The following is a 19,262-nucleotide window of genomic DNA, read 5'->3' as shown; positions in this document are numbered from 1 at the left end:
GGGGTCACAGCAATGATTTCTTGTTTAATGTTTGATGTTAGCCCCACTGCACACTCAGCAAATGTTAAGTTGCTATGAGTACTAAGCAAGCTCCTGGATATCACCCCCAACTTCCCCAGTCTATTGAAAGGTAACACCTAGCAACTGTTTTCTGCTAATTACTCATATGTGTTCTTAAAATAAAATTTCAAATTAGATGCTTATTAGTATTGCACTTATGTTTTAGCAAAACTGTTGATGAGCCATGAGTGAGCTATAAGCCACACAACTCTTCTATACATTATATAATGTATTGCTGCCTTTATTGCTACTTCTTGGGTAGTCTTGGTGACAGAGAGAGATGCAATGAAAAGAGAACTCGTTACAGCTGTATCAAAAATAAAAGGCAAGCCAGACCATATTTTCTAGTTTGATTTTAATTTTTTATATTTGCTTTTTGTGCTAAACATTGAGAACGAAGGTTAAAAGTACTAGGTAAAGGGTTGTTGTTGTGAATTGCTACTGGGAATAACCCTTTTAAAATACGACTCTTTGGAATATAACTTTTTGGAATAACTAACATTATTGCCTTTTGGTCTTTAATTACAAGATCAATTGCCTGAGATTCTGTATGTTCAACTGACAGCCCATGTATTTAGAGGTAGCTCTTGCAATAGGGCTTTTCTCTAGCATCCCATCCTAAAGGTTTCCACATGCAGTGGCAGAAGCGAAGGGAGGATGAACTAGACATGGGTAATAGGTTAGATATTTGAATGTCCCTTAAGTGTGAATGCAAGCCTAGGCGTGATTACAGATCTCTTGTAGTGTCAGTGTGTTTATTTGCTACTGGTGTCATGAGCTTCTTTGCAAGAGGGATCCATATAGACAGTAACAGAGATGATAGCTGAAGTAGAAGACAGTGGTGATGTGGGAGAAATTGATTTTAAACCTTCTGAGACACCCTGCAAGGCCAAAGGATAAAGCTTGACATAATAAAAATTATCCTAAGTGCTCTGTACTGAAATATCATGAAATTTGAATGCAGTGCCTCTGTGTGCTTTACCATCTGTGCTTTGGTCTGTGGGACTGACCAAAGCAAAGAGAGGGTCTGACCTGAGGAAGAGGGATGTTTTGCCTGTGAATCAAGACAAGAGAAAAGTCTATCTGGGAAATTTCTGAAGGCTGGAAAAATTGCATTGTCAGGAAACAAGACTGATTTTTTTTTCCTTTTGCAAGCAGAGGGACTAAACCTCTCAAGTCATTGCTAATTAACATTTTTCATGTGAGCAGTGTGCATCCTGTGTAGATCAGCCAGGATTGAAAGGGGACCCATCTAGTGAAGACTTAGTAGCTACACCATGAAATGAGTTTAATGAGTCTCTGCTCTTTCCCTCATGACATTGATTATAATGCATCTCTCCCTAGGGCTGTTCACAATACCCAACACACAGAACCATGACTTTTCTGGGTCCTTCGAACTCTTGTTTTGATTGTGGACTGCAATCAACAGTCCTAGCAACAGGTTTTTAAAAGCTCTCAAAGCTCACTATATCACAGGGATGTTGAGGGAATTCTTAGAAAGTCTGATGATAGTGAATAATTGAGACTTAACATTTACCAAAAAAAAAAAAAAGACATTTCTCATAATCTCATGACTTTTGACTTCGGAACTTTTTCTCTGGAAGTACTCTGAAGATACTTAATTTTACATAGTTCTGCATGTACTTTATATTCCATAGTTTTCCATATCTTTTTTTTTAAGAAGTGGGGGTGAGGGAAATGAACAATGTTACTTTTTTATTTATGCCATGTATTCAACAATGATGGTTTGTGTCATTCCTGAAATTTCATGATGAAACTCTGGTAAAAGTGCAACGTGGTGGCTGTGATATAAAATAGGACCTCCATTCTATTAATTAAATTTGTATTAGTAAATATGCTAGCACAAGCTAAAATACTTTTTGATAAAAGATCACAAATACTGTGTGATTCATTTTCCATTTCTGTTGTGATTCAGAGATGCAGTCTTAAAGTGGGCTATTGAGACTATCCATTCTATCCTCTGGAATAAAGCATTTATAGCCAGAGTGTGGTATTCTATACTTAAATGGATTTAGAAACAATAACACGTTTTATATTTAACAGAAATAAGGGTTCTTGAATGAACAGAGTAGGTACAAGAAACCAGAGATGTAATCAACTGTACTCTATGGGCTCATAAGAAAATGAAGAAGCAAACCCCCATGATTCGTAAAAAAACCCAACTCCTGAACATATAAAGGTTGCTGGATGATTTAAGGCCAGATTAACAAATCACTGCAATGCAATTTATGGCTTTAGATAATGGGAGGTCAAACGTGTATTACCAGCTGACTTAAATTTGATTTGACTGAAAGATAAAACTCCACTACATGAACCATATTAACTGAAAGCCTCTGCTTTACATTTCTCACTGATGGCACCCTGGGGAGGCAACTTTCTTGGCGTTTCACATCCAATTTAAGCACATCATTGATGAAAAGATGGCTAAATTGGTGCGTCATTTTGTAATAAAATATCTCACGAATTGTTTATCTGATCAATGGAGAATGCAGTCTCAAGCCGTTCAGGGCTAATGTGCTCATTGCACTAAAATAGTAAGTTATTGACTGTCAGAGGGACCTGGGAATTCCTAAACTCAGTTCAGATTTCCTGAATGAGAGCAACATATTGCATCAGAATAGTAGGTTGTAAGAGATTAACTCTTCTAGCTGAACTCTCACTGAAACCAAATAGATGTGAGCAGAGGGCATCAAGCGCTTAGAGGGAAATGTTCAGCTTCTCATATGATCAGGCTGTAGAGGGCAGAAAGGAGTCTTATTTTTACCTTAATTATGCAGACTTTACATCACTGTAATTCCACTAACTTTATTTGGCAAAGTCCTGCAGCATAAGTGGAGTTATGCCATATGTGTATGATATATGAAATGTTATTTTCAGAGCTGTAGTGAGATATTTTGGTGCCTGGGGTAGGATGGGACCACTCCTTCCAGACAGGAAGCATCTGGGGCCTCCTCAGGACCAGCCACTGGAGAGTCCCTGGGGAAATGCCTTCTCTTCAGACATGGGCTGAGCTAGCCCTGAAGGGAGCTGGGTGGACGTGGTGTAGAGGGAACAAGGTAGGAAGATAAGGCAGATATTCCTTTACCGCTTCATAGTCTGATATCTATTTTCCCTGGAGCTGATGCCCACTTTCCATTATAAGGATGGGGAAACACCACCCTGACAGTCCCCATATTCAGCTGGACTCAGTCCTGGCTTCACAGGAATGCAGAGTTATATTACTTATGCACCCTTCCTAGCCTCCCATTTGTCATGCTTTGTTATTTCTTTTTTTCGCTATCATTTTCTCACAAAATGAAGGGGACAGGAATGATTAAGAATGGTTTTCACTAGAAGCAAACCCCAGGAGTTCTGTGTTTAACAAGCAAGCATCCTGATTCCTCAAGGCTGGCCTCGTTCTGTGTGGATAAGGGAGAGAATGACTTATGTGATATAAGTTCATTATTTATTTATTTATTTTCTTAGAAATGTTTAGTCCACCATAGAAATGATTCACAGACAGAAGGAAACAAAACACTGCAGTGGTTGGTGGATATTTTTAGCAGAAGGAAAGTGTTCTTTTCCCAAGGTTGAGGGAGAAAAAAACTTCTTTCTTTGCAGCCCATGGACGTAGGACCCTGCAAAGCTGGGCATATATATTCCTTCTGCATAGGAGTTGGTAAAAGAGTGGAAAAGAGGTGTAAAGTGCATGTAATAGGAAATCACCTTCACTGGTGGTATGTAGGATATTTCAAGGTGAGTGCTCCCTGGTCCCTTGTTGAAGCTGCTCTGCTGTGCACAATAGATTTCAACATTGTTATGCCTACAGGGGAGCGCAGCACTGCAGGCTGCTGACTTATGTGTTTATCTGAGAGAAAGAAACAAGAGGTTCCCTTACCCTTCCCCCCAGTAACTACTATAATTAAGTAATAGAAAATTATTGTGATTAGTTTATTCAACCAAAATACTAGATTCTATTCTATATTGTGATTTCATTTTGTTTGACTGAAACTGGTAATTTTGTTAATGGAATAGAAATCATACTTCCATGAGGAGATAGAGTGCTCTTATGCTAAAAGCAGGTATCAATGACATAGAAAGCTCAATTTGGTCACCACCAATGATCTGCAGTACTGCAGAAGCCAGCTGGCCAAACTGCAGTCCTATTTTCTTTTCTGTCTTCTGGAAGTTAAAAAGTCCTAGGCTGCTCAGTCCTTGAATGAGATACTGAGGAAATCACAGAAAGCAGAGGAACAAACTAAAGAGTATTGCTTTGTTGCTTAGATCAAAGACTCTGAACAAGGAGATGGACTTAATTTTGACACCCTACTATGGCTTGTGGAAAGCTGGTGGGGAGAGAGGTGTTGCCTAAGTACTGACTCTAATTCTAAGCATGTCTTCCAAATCGTTTTTTTTGGGAAGAATTTATCACTAATTTTATCCTCCTCTACACCTCCCCTGCCCCCTCCACGATGGTGTTTATCTTCAGGAGAACATGGGGGTTTAGAAGTCTGAAGGGCTTCTGATTGTGTCTGAACACCAATGGTTTCTTTGAGATCACAGTTGTCAAAGCTAGTAGGCAAACAAATGTTAGAAAATGTATTTGAGGAACTTGCTCTCTGGAAATATCTGACTTAAAAAAATGTGTTAAAGGAATGCCTTTTTCTTAAAATAAGAAACAACAGTGGTTTCGATTTATTTCTTTCTTGATCTCAGAGATTGTTAGCATGATGAGTCTTATTGGCATTTACTGTCAGCAGAGAAATTATATTAATGAAAAATTGCAATAGGTGAAATAGAACAAGGACAATGAAAGAAAATACTCCTGATGAGCAAACTCTTTGTTTGTTCTGTGCTGTTATAATAATGCTTGAAGTAATAATCTCCTATTGTTTAAAAAAATGTATAGATTTGTAAATAATGGCAAAAGCAGCAGAAACCTGAGTTTACCAGTTTTTACTTAAAAATAATTTCTTTGTGTCCTGGTGTGTTCCTGACATTTGCTCATTTTAGTTTTGTGCAAATGAAGATAGAGATCTTTTTATGTTACACAAAATTATTCTAATGTCATATTAATATTGTGAGTTGAGTTGTTCATGTGAAGTGACTCCTAAGAACTCTCGAGCATTCATTACCAGTATTACAGGCTTTATTTAAAATACTATTTTTACATGCACAAGCAAGAATACCAATTTTTTACCTAAGTGATAGTAAATGACTAATTAATATTACTGCTACATTTCAATCAGTGTGTTAATCATGTCCTCATAATCAGGTGAAGGAATGTGCCTGTAAGAAATAAAATATTTCTTATGTTTTACTAGACTGTAGAAAAAGAACCCCCACATTCTTAAAAATACATAGATCCAGAGCAGTATTTTCTCATTCAGCAACCAGGAAGTTTTGCCAGTCTGACAGATGACATCTTCAGTCTTTTCCTCCCCCAGAGTAATTAAAGCAAAGCCTAAAACACATGCATGGGGTAGATCAGAGGACTGATGATTGTGTCACTGTCATTATTACAAGACAAGGTAGTGCCCAAATGCCCAACCAGTTCATGAATCCCTTATCTGATTCCTTTCTTGTCCTAGTTAGGATGCTTTTCCTGTCCATTAGCAAAGTCATTACCAGGCAGACGTGGAGTTAACAAGTGGGACAGCAGTGACTCTTGAACTACCACTCTGTCCTTCCCAAATATTATATCTGTTTTTTTTAGTTATAAAGCATAGTAAGTGATAACAAAAATATTCGATCTTATCACCAAAAGAAGGCCATGAGGATGATCAAAGGGCTGTAAAACACCAGAGAAGAAAACACCTGGAGAAGAAAAGGCTCACCAGGACTTCATCATCATCTTCCAGTACTTAAAGGGTGGCTTTGGAGGACGGAGGCTTTCTCTTCATGAGGAGCCACATGGAGATAACAAAGGACAACAGGTACAAATTGTACCATGATGGGTTTCATCTTGATATGAGAAAGAAAATTTTCAAAGTGAGATCAATCACTGAAACAACTTCCCTAAGAATGGGATAAGAGTCCCCATCACTGAAGGTTTTCAAGACACAATTAGACAGGGTACTAGCAAATCTCATCTTTTCCACAAAAGGTCGAACCAGGTGATCTTTCAAAGACCTGAGCTGTCATATGGTTTCATTTCACACAGTAACAGTTTTTCGCTATGTCTGCTTTTATAGAGTTGTTGAGAGACAATCTGGTACTCCACACGCCTTCACAGTTTGATATCTTCCTAAACCCATTCAATAAACATGCCTTTTCAGTAAGTTTCCTTAGAGGTATTAACAGACATCCTGGTTTGGTGGTGTCTTCAGCCCAGCTCATGCTATTCTATGTTCTGCTTTAAAGAACCCTTCAACCCACATTTACTAGAAAGAAAACTGATTTTTAATTCAGCTTTTCTTCAGAATTTATTTCTAATGAGATAAGAGAGAATGTGTGTATGGTAGGTAGCAGTTTTGTGGTCAGCTTTTGGATCTGATCTTTAATCACAGGTTACCATGGCTACATTGTTTGATTCCTTCTTTTCCTGGCAAATGTCTTTTCTGAGTTGTGGACATATTCAATTTGTGAAATGCTTCATATCTTAGTGCATGTAGATTAGATTGAGTATGAATTTGTAAAAGAGTAAAACAGTTCTTTCAAAAATATCTCGGCGCATATGCTATTCTCATGAAAGTTAGTGGAAATGCTGGCACTGGTATTGAAATAACACCAACCAGCCAACTGGCACTGAACATCTATTTGTTCCATTTGTACAGTCGAGTCATAGTGAATATTTATAAATTAAAAAAACCCTAAATTACTCAATAAGACTTGACTGAACAGACTTCATAATGAGATAATGTAGACCTTCAGGTAAACTACTAGAGGTGCAGTGTTATCTCATTACAACACACGTTTACTAAAGAATAGCATGCTCCAAGGCATGTATATATACTGCAATACATTCCTGCCTCAGGCCACTTTTGAGGTATAAGGTGGAAGGACAAGTAGCTTAAAAACTTGAAAAGTAGATGCCTTTTGCTCTAGTTGCATATATAACAGACAGCTGTATTCAGTGGTTTATTGAGTGTGTTAATTGTGAGCAATAAGGCTGAAAAATGTGTGTTCTAATGAATAGCTTCCCCTGCAGTTCAAAATATTTTCAGAAAGCAGGCAAAAACTCCAAAGAAAGAAATTCAAAATTATGTTGTTCTAAAGTTGCTGCTATAGTAGTAATAGTATTACGGGATACTCATTTGGTCAGAGCAGCAGCTTAAATGTTGCTACCTTTCTGCTAGTGACATGAGAGCTTAGAAAATAAAAGTGCCCAATCTATTTCATCTCCACTAAGGAGATGTGGCAAAGGAAGAGTCTCTTCTACAAATAACCATTTTATTGATAGTTCTTTGCTTCTAGTGTAGTGTAAATCTAGAGAGACCCAGTAAAATTATTGGAGTGACATCAGTAAAATCAAGTGCTGTGACAGAGCATCAGATCTGCATCATGGAACTCTCTCGCCATTGAAATCAAGGAGAATTAGAGAATGATTTTGGTGCTGGAGTGATTTCATCCCCAGATATGTTGCTAGAAATTATAATGGACTGCAATGATGTGATATATAGAAGTAACTTTCAAAGTCAGTGATCAGGGATTCGTGGTGCTCCATCGATCAGAAAAAATAACAGAATAATTTCCAGACTTTAAATGGTGTAAAGAAGGTAAATAATAATAATATAAAAAAGAGTGACTAATAGTGGTTCAGAGAAATGAAATCTGATAGAAAGGGGATGGAAAACTAAAGATAATTTGTTATTATTTTATGCTTGTATTACACTGACATGGAGTGTCCCAAAAAATGTTGGAAGAAAAAGTTTCGTGTCCTAAGGAACTTCAGGCCAACACTAAAAAGGTCTGGTTGGAGGCCTGACAAACTAATTAATGAGGACAGATGCATGGGAGAAATCACAATACCAATTTTGCAATTGCTGTATTGGGCTTCCTATGTGTCAGCTCTGTGTAGTTCATGGCTGGCCTGACCACAGAGCACTTACTTGGAGCCAGATCCAGATTGCTCTTAATTGTTGTGTCAATATCATTGTTATCAGACTTTACTTTTCGTTTATGTGGCTGAAAAGTCTTTTGCTATTTGTTCTCATTATTCTTGCAGGATATTGCTAATTTTGCAAGTTCTAGGGAAACTCCTTTTGATCTGTGAGACACATTGACCAATTATCTTTTTCTCTTTCCTTACAGACTTTCCATAGTGGACAAATAATGAACGCCAAAAACCAGTGAAATCATCAAGGCTGATGCTCATCCCTCAGAAGGATACTGGGAGGAACGTGAATGTCAGAGAACAGCATGACAAGCCATAACAATCACAGTTAAGTTGCTGTTGGCATTCTTCCACTATTAAAAATAAACTGTCATGAAGAAAAGAGAAAACCAACAGAGGGTGGTTGGAAAAATTATTTATTTGAATTGGGAAAAAGGGGATATGTCACACTTCTCTTTTAGTCTTTTTCAAAGCAAAATTCCAATCAAGGTATATTCAGTTCAAATTTTGAAATTTAAGGTTATTATCACAGAAGCGAAGAATCACAGAATGGGTCAGGTTGGAAGGGACCACAGGAGGTCATCTGGTCCAACCTCCCTGCTCAAGCAGGGTCATCCTAGAGCACATGGCACAGGATTGTTTCCAGATGGTTCTTGAATGCCTCCAGTGAGGGAGACTCCACAACATCTCTGGACAACCTGTTCCAGGGTGCGGTCACCCACACAGTAAAGAAGTTCCTGCTTATATTCAGGTGGAACTTCCTGTGCATCAGTTTCTGCCTATTACCTCTTGTCCTCTTGTTTGGCACCACTGAGAAGAGCCTGGGTCCATCCTCTTGGCACGGTCCTTTCAGGTACTTGTAGACATTGGTGAGGTTCCCTCTCAGTCATCTCTTCTCGAGGCTGAACAGGGCCAGCTCCCTGAGCCTTTCATCGTAAGAGAGGTGCTCCAGTCCCTCAATCTTCTTTGTCACCCACCAGAACTGGACACAGCACTCCAGATGCAGCCTCACCAGGCCTGAGTAGAGGGGCAGGATCATCTCCCTCAACCCACTGGCAACGCTCTTCCTAATGCCTTCCAAGGTACTGTTGACCTTCTTTGCCCCAAGGTCAAACTGCTGGCTCATGGACAGCTTGACCTTCAGGTCCTTCTGTGCAGATCTGTGTTCCAGCAAGTCAGCCCCCAGCTTGTACTGGTGCCTGGGGTTTCCATTATAAGAAAAGATATTAGTTGTCGAATTCAAAACTTTCTAATTTACACAGCATTTTTTCCTTAAAATTTTTAGCTTCCTACATTGCCTGTATTTTGACCTTTTCCCTCATTTTCAATGCATTCTGTCACTGGTTCCAGATATTAAGCCTCTACTTTCTTCCAGCTGGAAGGAGTGAGTGGAAGAAAAAGTGGATGGAAAATATGATGTCAAGGTTTCTTTAATTCACAGGTTTTCTCTCACAGAATATTTTCTGTTACTGCACCAAATAGCAGGAATCTAAGTTTTAAGATAGATGCCTGGAGAAAAAAAAAGAAAAAAAGAAATGAGAAAATTGAAATTATTGTTTTTTGTCAATCTTGGTGAAAAATGGGGTAATTGAGAAAAAATCTAACAGACTGAACAGTCTTGATGGTCTTATTTTTGTGGAAGAGTCTCTTATATTGACTTAATGATATCTGCTGGAATTGAAACAACAGTGTCTACACAAGGGACTTATCCTGTTTAATTGCATCAGTTGAAAGTGATTCAATTTTTTTGGCAGAAACAAGCATAGGGAGATGGAAAAAATAAATGGCTATTTTTTTATAGTGAAATAAAGGGGAGGAAGCAAAGCAAACAACTTATGGCCCTGAAATACCATTATTATATCTAGGAAACCATGACCAAAAGATGCTAATTTGTTTCAACTCACTCACCGTGAGGGCTCCCTTTGATCCTCCTGCCTTTCTTAGAGTGTGATATTCTCACATTGTAATGCAGTATCATTTGACATTGAGATGCAGGGAAAATTGTCCAGTAAACAGCTTTCTTGTACTGATTTGGAGCTTGTGGGAAAGATTATAGTATGAGTTGGAGCCTGCCACAAGAGAAATGGATTATTACTCTGGGAACACTTACATCAAGGAGGACCCTTTTACAGCTGAAAGAGGCAACCTTTTACAAAGAGCTGTGTTCAGTGAACTCCTTGTCAGCTTGCTGAAAGTGCTAACTCACAGCATACAGGTCATTCCTTCCCAGAAACATGAGAGAAAAGCTTTAGCATGCTATTTGTGACTTTTTCTCCTTGAATGTAATGGTGTTTTTTACAAAATGACACCACATAAAAGAAAAAAACTAAAAATCAGATTTAATGAGACAGATGGTTTAGAGAGGAAGGAGAAAAGGAGTGCCTTAAAAGACGTCAATGCTCTGTTCACAGCGGCGTAAGCTTTCGACAAACCAGCCTGTGTGCTTCGGATAAAAATAGGGGTGGAGGTATTTTCTAAACAAAATCTACTTGTAATAAAACTCAGAGCTGGGTAACAAAGTCTCCCTGAGTTTCCCTACCCCTGAAATTCTGCTTTTCTTCCTATCAGTTTCAGTGTTACAATAAAATTAGAAGCCTCACAAGGGAAGATTTTTAATTTTGTTTTTGAAAGACTTTTTTTTTTTAGTCAAAGAGAACTATAGAATAAATTATTACAAGGACATTAAAAGGATTTCATTTCCTTGAGCATACATATGCATTCTGCTGCACCATGTCCTCTCCCTCCCAGTGTAGCCATTGATCCACAGCTTTTATAATGAACTCTAATAACAACTCTATTACTGTGAGGCTTCCGATTGGCTCAGGCACCCACAAAATTAGCTACAAAGAAGCCAGCTTGTCAATATTAATTCCACCACAGAGATTACTTGTTATGGTAGAACAAAGGTGTTTTGGCTTGAGCTGAACGACTTAACTCCTTGTCTCATAAAATTTAAGCTGCTATTGATCTCCTTCTTCTATTGTGCTGAAAGAATAAAAAAAAAAGGGCTGTGCGCGCGCAGACACACAGACAGACTGGTGTGCTGAATCACTCCGATGCATTCTCCTAAACCACAGCCGCCCCCTTCCTTCCTTCCCTTCTTCCCTTCCCTTTCCATCCCCTCCCTGTCTGCTAAGAATCATTCAGTAACATGAAGCAAATTAAATCAATGAATTCATCCTAGCAGATGGGTGCTTTAACAGTCAGTTAGCCTTTAGATAATTGAGGCGTTGACTCCGGAATCATAAAATGGATGGCTCGTTTGTACATTTTACTGAAATAGATCACCGAGGTTAAATAAATGAAATCCCATTTGTCAGGCGGTAATAAATGGCCTCCCCTTCTGCAAACAGCTCTGTTTGGCCTAATAAATACAGGGATGTTACAGTGCTCCTCCCTTGATAGGGTTATGGCTTAATGAAATGGTCTTTCCTCTGCTTGTTTTTGCCTCCTCCTGCACTGTGTGATAAGTAGCGAACCAACGAAGCTTGTAATTACAATCTTACAGAGAACCCAGCCAATCTGTATATAAATCTCACCATCCAATTACAAGATGTAATAATTTTGCAGTCAAGCTGGTAATGAGGTCTAATACTCATGCATGTGATAATCCCCCCTGGATGCTGACTCTATCAGATGTTAGCTTTGTAATTATACTGGCAGAAAATCATTATTTCATGTTCAGCAGAAAAATGAGGTTGGTGGGAAGTTAATTTTCTCTATGCTCTGTGAAGCATAGACAAAATTTTAATGATTTAATCATTATGGTTATCCCTTTTGCAATTGACCCGCGTTACTTCTGTAGAAACATTGGCACATTTAAAAGTCCCTGTTACCCGATAAAGCTTGCCAGGTATGCAGCTTTTAATGTAAGAATAACCGTATACAATTAAACTATTAACCTCCTTGATAGGGGAAAAATCCATAGTTTTTATGTTTTCATTATTTACACACAGGATCCAAAGGAATGTTTATGTCCAGTCTGCACTGCGATAAAAAAAGACTCTTAAATAAAGAAAAAAGAAAAATGCTATAATTAGGATGTAAGCTCTCAGAACAAAACAGCAGGTTCACAATGGTATTTTAGCAGCTCAGTAATCTTTTGTTCCTTTCCAGTGTAGGAGACATTCATGAGATGTTATACCTCTACACAAAGATCTTATTATGCATAATCAGCATTTTCACAAGAACTAGTTTAAAGGAATCACTTGTGATACATATTTTTAATTATTCTTTTCTGCTCTCAGAATTTGCTTGTTATTTCTGTTTGTCTGGCCTGCCAGGAGAAGGATACAGAATAAGAGAGAAGTTACAACATTGAAATGGGAGAGTGAGAAAAAAACAGTAGTGCAAAATCAAAACTATAGGGAAGTAGATAGGCAGGACAAAATAACAAAGTGTATTGCAAATTGCAACTAAGATATTTAAGGATAAATTACTTCAAAAAATTCAAGTTGATGAAAATGTCATCAAATTCTTTTGTGCTAGGATTTCATTGGAAGACATGTATCCAAATAGTACTTAAGCATCCCGATGTCACTTAGATTTGCAAGCTTAATTCTGCTATTTCTAACTTTTGATCCTGTGCCGATAATGTTCCTTTATTGGCTTATTTCAAATATATATGGGCATATATATATGTGTGTGTGTGTGTGTGTGTATGTATGTGTATATAAATATTTTTGTGTATACATGCTGTGTTTCTGTAAGACAGACATTATAGAAAACCTAACTGAATCTTGTCTTTTGGAAATATTTTTATATTTTCTTTAGAATGAGTAGCAGGATTAGGACCTGTACGGTACTTCAGTTGATGACTTTCAAGAAGGCTTGATCTGGTATGTCCAAAGGCTTACCAAAGCAGAACTCAATTAGTATATGAAATCTGTAAAAGATAACCTCATAGTTGATTCCTGTTAGGCTTAGACGGTAGACATTGCTGTTGTCTCAAGACAAAAGCAGTTATGGATAATGTCCAGAGAATGACCTGCAGGTAGGCACTTCTTCTGAGCCCTTGGGGTGGGGCTTATTCCACCTCACTTCAGATTTGTCCTTCCAGACCTGGTGGAGTAATCTAGAGCCCCTTTACAGCCCATGAACACATCAGGGCTGCCCTTCTCTTACCCAGCTGATGCATCTACCTTTTGAAAGGTGATCTGTATCCCAGAAGCGCCTTTTCATCCATTGGCCATAAAAAAATAACAAATGTATAGTTCAGATGTTGGTAACTACTCTGTAGGCCTCAAAGATTAGTTGAAATAAATTCTACCCTTACCTCCTTTGTGGATCCAACCCAAAGTGGCTCTGGAGAAGGCCTGGGGTCTATTATGTATTAAATTCCTAATCTAGTGATATAAAAAAGACAACTTGACAGACACGAATCCTGATCTAATTATGGTTCTCAGCCTTAAAAAAGGATTATTTTTTAATGAGTCCTGTAACTCAAAGCACATATTTAGACAATTTATCAAACCTCTTAAGAAGAAAATCCTGACATTAGTTATGGTGGTTCTACTGGTAGTCCATACATCTTATTCCTGTAGAAGAAGCAGGATTGAGATGAGGAATGCAGATGACCTAAAATTAATTAGGATATTAAGAAACAGTGAAAGGGACTTGAAGAAGGACATCATGCACAAGCCAAACGGACAGTCCTTTGCTGACAAACCTATTGTGTCTAACATGCATTGAATGGAGTAATTGGAAATACCTAATGCATTACTAGATACAAAATAAATTTTTCTGAGCTGATAGAAAGATGAGGGTGTTACTATAGACAGTTGAGTCCAAAGTAATAAAAAAATGCAAAGAAATTCAGAGTATTATGGAAAATAAAATAAGAAATGCTATTTAAGTGAAAGACACTACTTTCTTTAGAACAGTGCATTCCTTTCATGCCATGTCAGTCAGGGTTGCCATCTTTTACAAATTTTATTATGAGTTTGCCATGTATGTGGGGGAGGGTTGGGTTTAGATGTGTTCTTGAAGTCACAGTTTTGGGTAACATTTTTATGTTTCCTTTAAAAAAGAGAGAGGTATAATTCCATAAATTTGTTCCATAAAGTTTAGCTTGGTGCCCCTGGGAAAGGGCATTAAGCATGAAATGGAGTGTGCAAAATTGATACAATTGGCTTTTCTGTCTGAAAAGTATTTTTAATCTTACGTACATACTTTTGCAAAACACTGGGAGATGTGGAGATAAACCTGTTGTTCTGAACTTGTGTCATGAAAAGATCTTAACTCTTTATTTAGCCAGCTAGACATTTTTCTCACTGAGGCAGAACTAGGGTTAAAATCCAAGTGAGTTTTGCTTCTGGCTAGAGCATAACTGGACAAGATCGTATTTTTGTACCATAAATAAGGTTACAGACTTCAGGCAGAGCGAGACTGGGAACTCTTGGATTAAAACATTGGATTTCAATCCAGTAGAATACTTCAGGTGTTGCATATGTACGACAGTCTTCTAGATGGGTGAATGTTGATTATACTTTCCTCATTTTCCACATAAGGTATTGAAAACATGAATTTGTCTAACAAGACTAAGTAAATCCTTGCTACACAGCAAGTGGTGAGAAGCAAAAAAGGTAACAGCTTCTCACCCAACTTCAGCAAAATGTTTCTCTCTCGGTCTCTCTCAAGATAAAAGGGGAAGTGTGCAAGTAGTGGCTGTGTCTAAAAAGATGCACATTTGTAGTTTTTGATACAGCCTTCAATAATGGTTGTTCTGTGAAGCTTTCTGATGCTTCTTCTGGTGTGTCATAGCATAGAGGGATGTGTCTGGAAGAATCCTTGTTCCTCAGGTTGCATATGCCAGTAGGTAGGTGAACTGTGTATAAAATTGGGAACTAGTTTGTTAACCTAGAGGTACTTCATTGATAGAGAGCAAACCTAGAAAAACGATGGACCATGAATGAGTCCTAGGATGTGGGAAAATAATCAGGTAGAGAGGTTGTCCCCTTCTTAGTTACTCTTAGCACAGTCTCTGCCTTCATTCCCTAACACTGACTCATGTTTCCCCTACTTGACAGCTCTGGCATTTGCCTTGAGCACCATAATCCGCACAATGTCAGCTATTTGGGATCCTTGAGCCAAAGAGCTTCTCTTGTTTAAATCCACTCGTGTTCATCTCCTATTTCCATATGGAATTTACATTCAAAGCAGAAAGCAAATCAGTAAGACTTCATACTCGCCTTGCAGCAGGAGCAGTGTCTGTGGCTGCTCTGTGGACTTTGCCTTGCACATCCACTGTGGCTGTGTTTTATGATTCTCCCATTCTGGGACCTAGCTGCAGCCAAACCACGGAGGTGGCAACTTGGCATAAAAAATTCTGGAAACTCTCTGTGAAGCAGTCTTTGATTTTTGTATGGGTTTACAAGAGATCAGCATAATTCTATTTGAGCATCGTTAGGATTATATATTCCAGTGAACAAATCCAATCCTTAAAAGAATTTCTGGTCCAGCAATGATTTCATCAGGCAGCTTTTGCCAGCTGAACCCATTGAAAATGAAAATAAAATGTCTAGTGTGTTCTGTGGAGAAAATAGGAAGTCCTTTTGTGATGTGAGATCTTACCGAAGCTCATGTGAAGGGGTTAATTTATTAAAAGGCACTGGCTTTTAGTAGTTGCTAGGTAACATTGACCTTTTTCCAAAGGCTGTACTCCTCCAAGGAGGGTGTTTCAGCAGAGGTAATAATTCTGTGTGGGGTTTCCTCAATGAGTTGGTGGTAACCTATCCTTCAGGAAAGTTGGGAGGATATGGTTTTGGAACAAACTGTTATCTTCCCCCTCTCCTCTTCCATTCATGTTTCTCTCTCTGTTTAAAAAACAAAATGAATCAAACAAATAAACAAAAACGCCCCGCCCAAACCAAACAAACAAATGACCAAAAAATGGAGGAAAAACACACTTTCTCTAATTTGCTGGTGGAACTACATCACTACAGTTGAAAGAACTCCCTGTCCTCCCCTACAAACTGGGCACTAGAAATGTGAATGACTATTTTGTGCCTGCAACTATAAGAAGTTCCACATTGAGAGTTGCGAAGCCTTCTCTTCAGAGTAGTTAAAAAAGAAAAAGAAATATGTCCTTTTTCAAGGTGTTTATTGTAATATCTTTTCTCTAGAATGAGAAAGGAGTTAATAAATTCATTTTTAAGTAAGATTTATTTTTGTCTCAGATTATACAATAGCATTTTATCTTCTGCATTAGGATCACTGCTTAGACTTATTTCTTTACTGGTTCTGTATTTTGTTGTATTTTTAAGAGAAAAGGGAAAAAAAATCTTGAAAATCCACATGCACACCCAAATGATTCGTAAGTTGATGAGACTAACCTAATGACAAGCAGTGTATTTAGCTCAGTGACTAAAAAAATTACAATTAGTGCTCTTTCAAAAAGAAACATTTTTATATAGAAAAAGGTGCATAGTCTTCATCCTTATGGGCCAGGGTAACTTACATGACAACTTGTTAAATCGATTTTATGCTTCTTTTAGATCTGCTATTCAATTTTTTAAAGTGCAGATACCATGGCAACCCCCTCTCTCATATGGAACGTATGCTGCTTTAGAGATAAAGAGCAAGTACATGCAAAGATGGAACAGGATGACATGTAAACTTTTTTTTTAATATTCACACTTTGGAAGAAAAAATATGCCACGGAGACACATTTTCTCTTAGCTGCAATATATTTTCTGAAAGAATCACATTTTGTACAATGCAATTAATCAGTCTTTAGATATTTTCATAAATATTATAGAAGGAAATTGCACCCTGTGCTTTTCTAATGTATATGTGCATTTATTTGTATATATGCATATATATAGCCAAAGAATTATTCATATCTGCATTTGTTTTAGTGTAAAATGACTCCTTAAAGTCTGACACTAACAACTATATTTTTACTGATTTTCTTACTGTTCCTTAATGGCAAGAATGTAGCACAGTTTTTTGGTTTTGTTTTAATGTTATGAAGGAGCTGCATAGCTGCTATGACTGATTATTTTTTAAAAGACAAAACACATCTGAAGTATCAGTTCTGAGAAAAAGCAGGAGGAACTATATGTACTTGACTATCTTGGCAGTTATTTACATTGTCTGGATCAGAATTTTCAAAAGCATAATAGTCTACTGGATTCCTCAATTAACTTTCTAAATACTTGACTTCAGAGAAGTCTGCTGGGGCACAGCATTTTTGAAAATATGTTCTCTTGCTCGAGTTGTAGAAGAAGTTGGATTTAGGTTATGAGATATTATTTATATCCAAAACAAGAAAATTGATCAAGGAAACTGCCATTTCTTATTATCAAAACCCTGTTTCTTCCTGTATTCTATACCTTGGTTAGAGACAGGATATATGTGAAATTTCAGCATCTTGCTGCTCTTTTTATTTTCATATTCAAGCCTGGTTCTGTGATTAAAGACAGACCTGAAATATTAGTTTGTGGTAGTTTCTACCAATACAAGCTGAGCACTCATTTCAGGTTTCTGAATGAGTTAAAGAAGGAAAAAAAATATTTTTTTTTTCAGGATTTAAAAGCACACTACTTAATGAGAAACCCTTGTTGGTCTGCACCTCAGTTTTGTCATTCCCACCCATAAACCCCAACAAATTACTCTCTTATGTGATCTTGGTTTTGATTATACAGATGACTTTCACGTGCTTGGAGCACTGGAGGAAGGCAGGATGTAGAGTCCATTGTTCCTTTTCTTCGTCATTCTTCATCTCACATCATTAGTCCTGGGATCTGAGTGTTTTTTAATATGTCATTATTTAAATCAAGTAAACCGCCATGCATCATCTTTCTTATGTTTTGCTGCATTTTTGACACATGCACTAGTGTTTGGCTGTTTGTTTCCTGGTCACTCTTTTCACTTGTTGGTATTAAGTTTTGTCAACTTTCATTTCTTTTTGCAAACTTTAATAGGTTTGAAAGTTTAGTTTGATTTTGATAAGCTTGCGCAAGTCCCAGGCTGGTATATCAAATATGCTTGTGGCTGCAAATCTCACAGGGAAAGACTCCCATAAGAGACTGACTACAAATAATAAAAGGAAATTACTGTAAACTATAAATGAAAATATAGGCTTTTCTTTTTCTTTACACCTTTCTGCCAGCAGTGTCTGAACCAACTTCCATTAAAATAGGAAATCCCATTGATGGTGTTAGGATGTTTGCCAGACATCCAAACATAAGAGGCATTCACAGTGGAAACTCCAATAATAAGAAAAAATTGCTATTAGAAAATTAATTCCGCATCTTTGAATTATAAATAAATCTCTGTTCCTGTTTAGGGGGATTGGATGCTGGAGTTCATGTTCACAATGGTTTTCCTTTGTTGAAATCAATTTGCCTGTACCAACCATTTATGCTTTAACAAGAAAGTAATGTGATGGTGAGAAAAAGCATGGCATATTGGGATGTTCCTCTGAGTGCTATTCCCTGAGGCAGCTGCTGGAGAGTATTGAAGGGCGGCTAAATCAACATTGCCTACTTTTTTTTTTTTTCTTCCCCAGAGACCAAATGTGTAGCCTCTGTGATGCAAATTATATTTAACCAGCTCTGGGGACTGAATATGGATTGGTGTTTTGGTGAGTCTGGGTCTTTCTATGTGGTCACAGAACAGTTTTTCTCTATGTTACAAGGCTGACTGTGGTACACATTTGTGTATAAATAGAGCAATGAGTTTGTTTTATAATTATTAATCACAGATCTGAATTAATTTGTTCTTTATTTCAGTTTAGTTTTTAGGAAATGAGTACTTTCAAAGTGAGTAGCAGTGTTGAAAACTAAGATAACTGTAAAGAGTATTGCCCAACTGGATCTAATAAATGCAAATTGAAGGAGTAACTTCAGTCAAAATACATTCTTAACAATACATTCCAAACAAGCACATTTATTAATGTAGATAGCGCATCTTGTACCTTCCCGGCTCTGAGTTCATTGCTGACTAGAAATCTTAATAAGTGTGTTTTACAAATGCTTTTAAATAATGATACCTTCAGGACAATAAATGACTTACAAAAAAAATTAAGGACTCTAAGGTCTGTTTTTTAGGTATCAGCAATCATTATGAAGTGAATTTTGTAATTCATGTATTAATGAGTGCTAAATAGACTGTAAATGGTACGGAAAATGTATTCTTTATT

The 19,262-nt window shown here is 37.5% G+C and overlaps 1 long non-coding RNA gene across 5 annotated transcripts in view; it reads left to right on the top strand.

Annotated features, from left to right (window-relative positions):
• Positions 1-19,262, top strand: part of LOC135416346 (uncharacterized) — a 90,442-nt gene that overhangs the window by 42,104 nt on the left and 29,076 nt on the right. For all 5 annotated transcript variants that reach the window (XR_010431559.1, XR_010431556.1, XR_010431553.1 and 2 more), the window contains 2 exons: positions 8,314-8,443; positions 18,630-18,704. This is a non-coding gene — a long non-coding RNA (uncharacterized LOC135416346). The remainder of the gene's footprint in view (positions 1-8,313; positions 8,444-18,629; positions 18,705-19,262) is intronic.

This window comes from Pseudopipra pipra, chromosome 1 (assembly GCF_036250125.1).
Source record: "Pseudopipra pipra isolate bDixPip1 chromosome 1, bDixPip1.hap1, whole genome shotgun sequence".
In the NCBI taxonomy this organism is placed as follows: Eukaryota; Metazoa; Chordata; class Aves; order Passeriformes; family Pipridae; genus Pseudopipra; species Pseudopipra pipra.
This window is presented reverse-complemented; position numbering and strand designations above follow the sequence as displayed.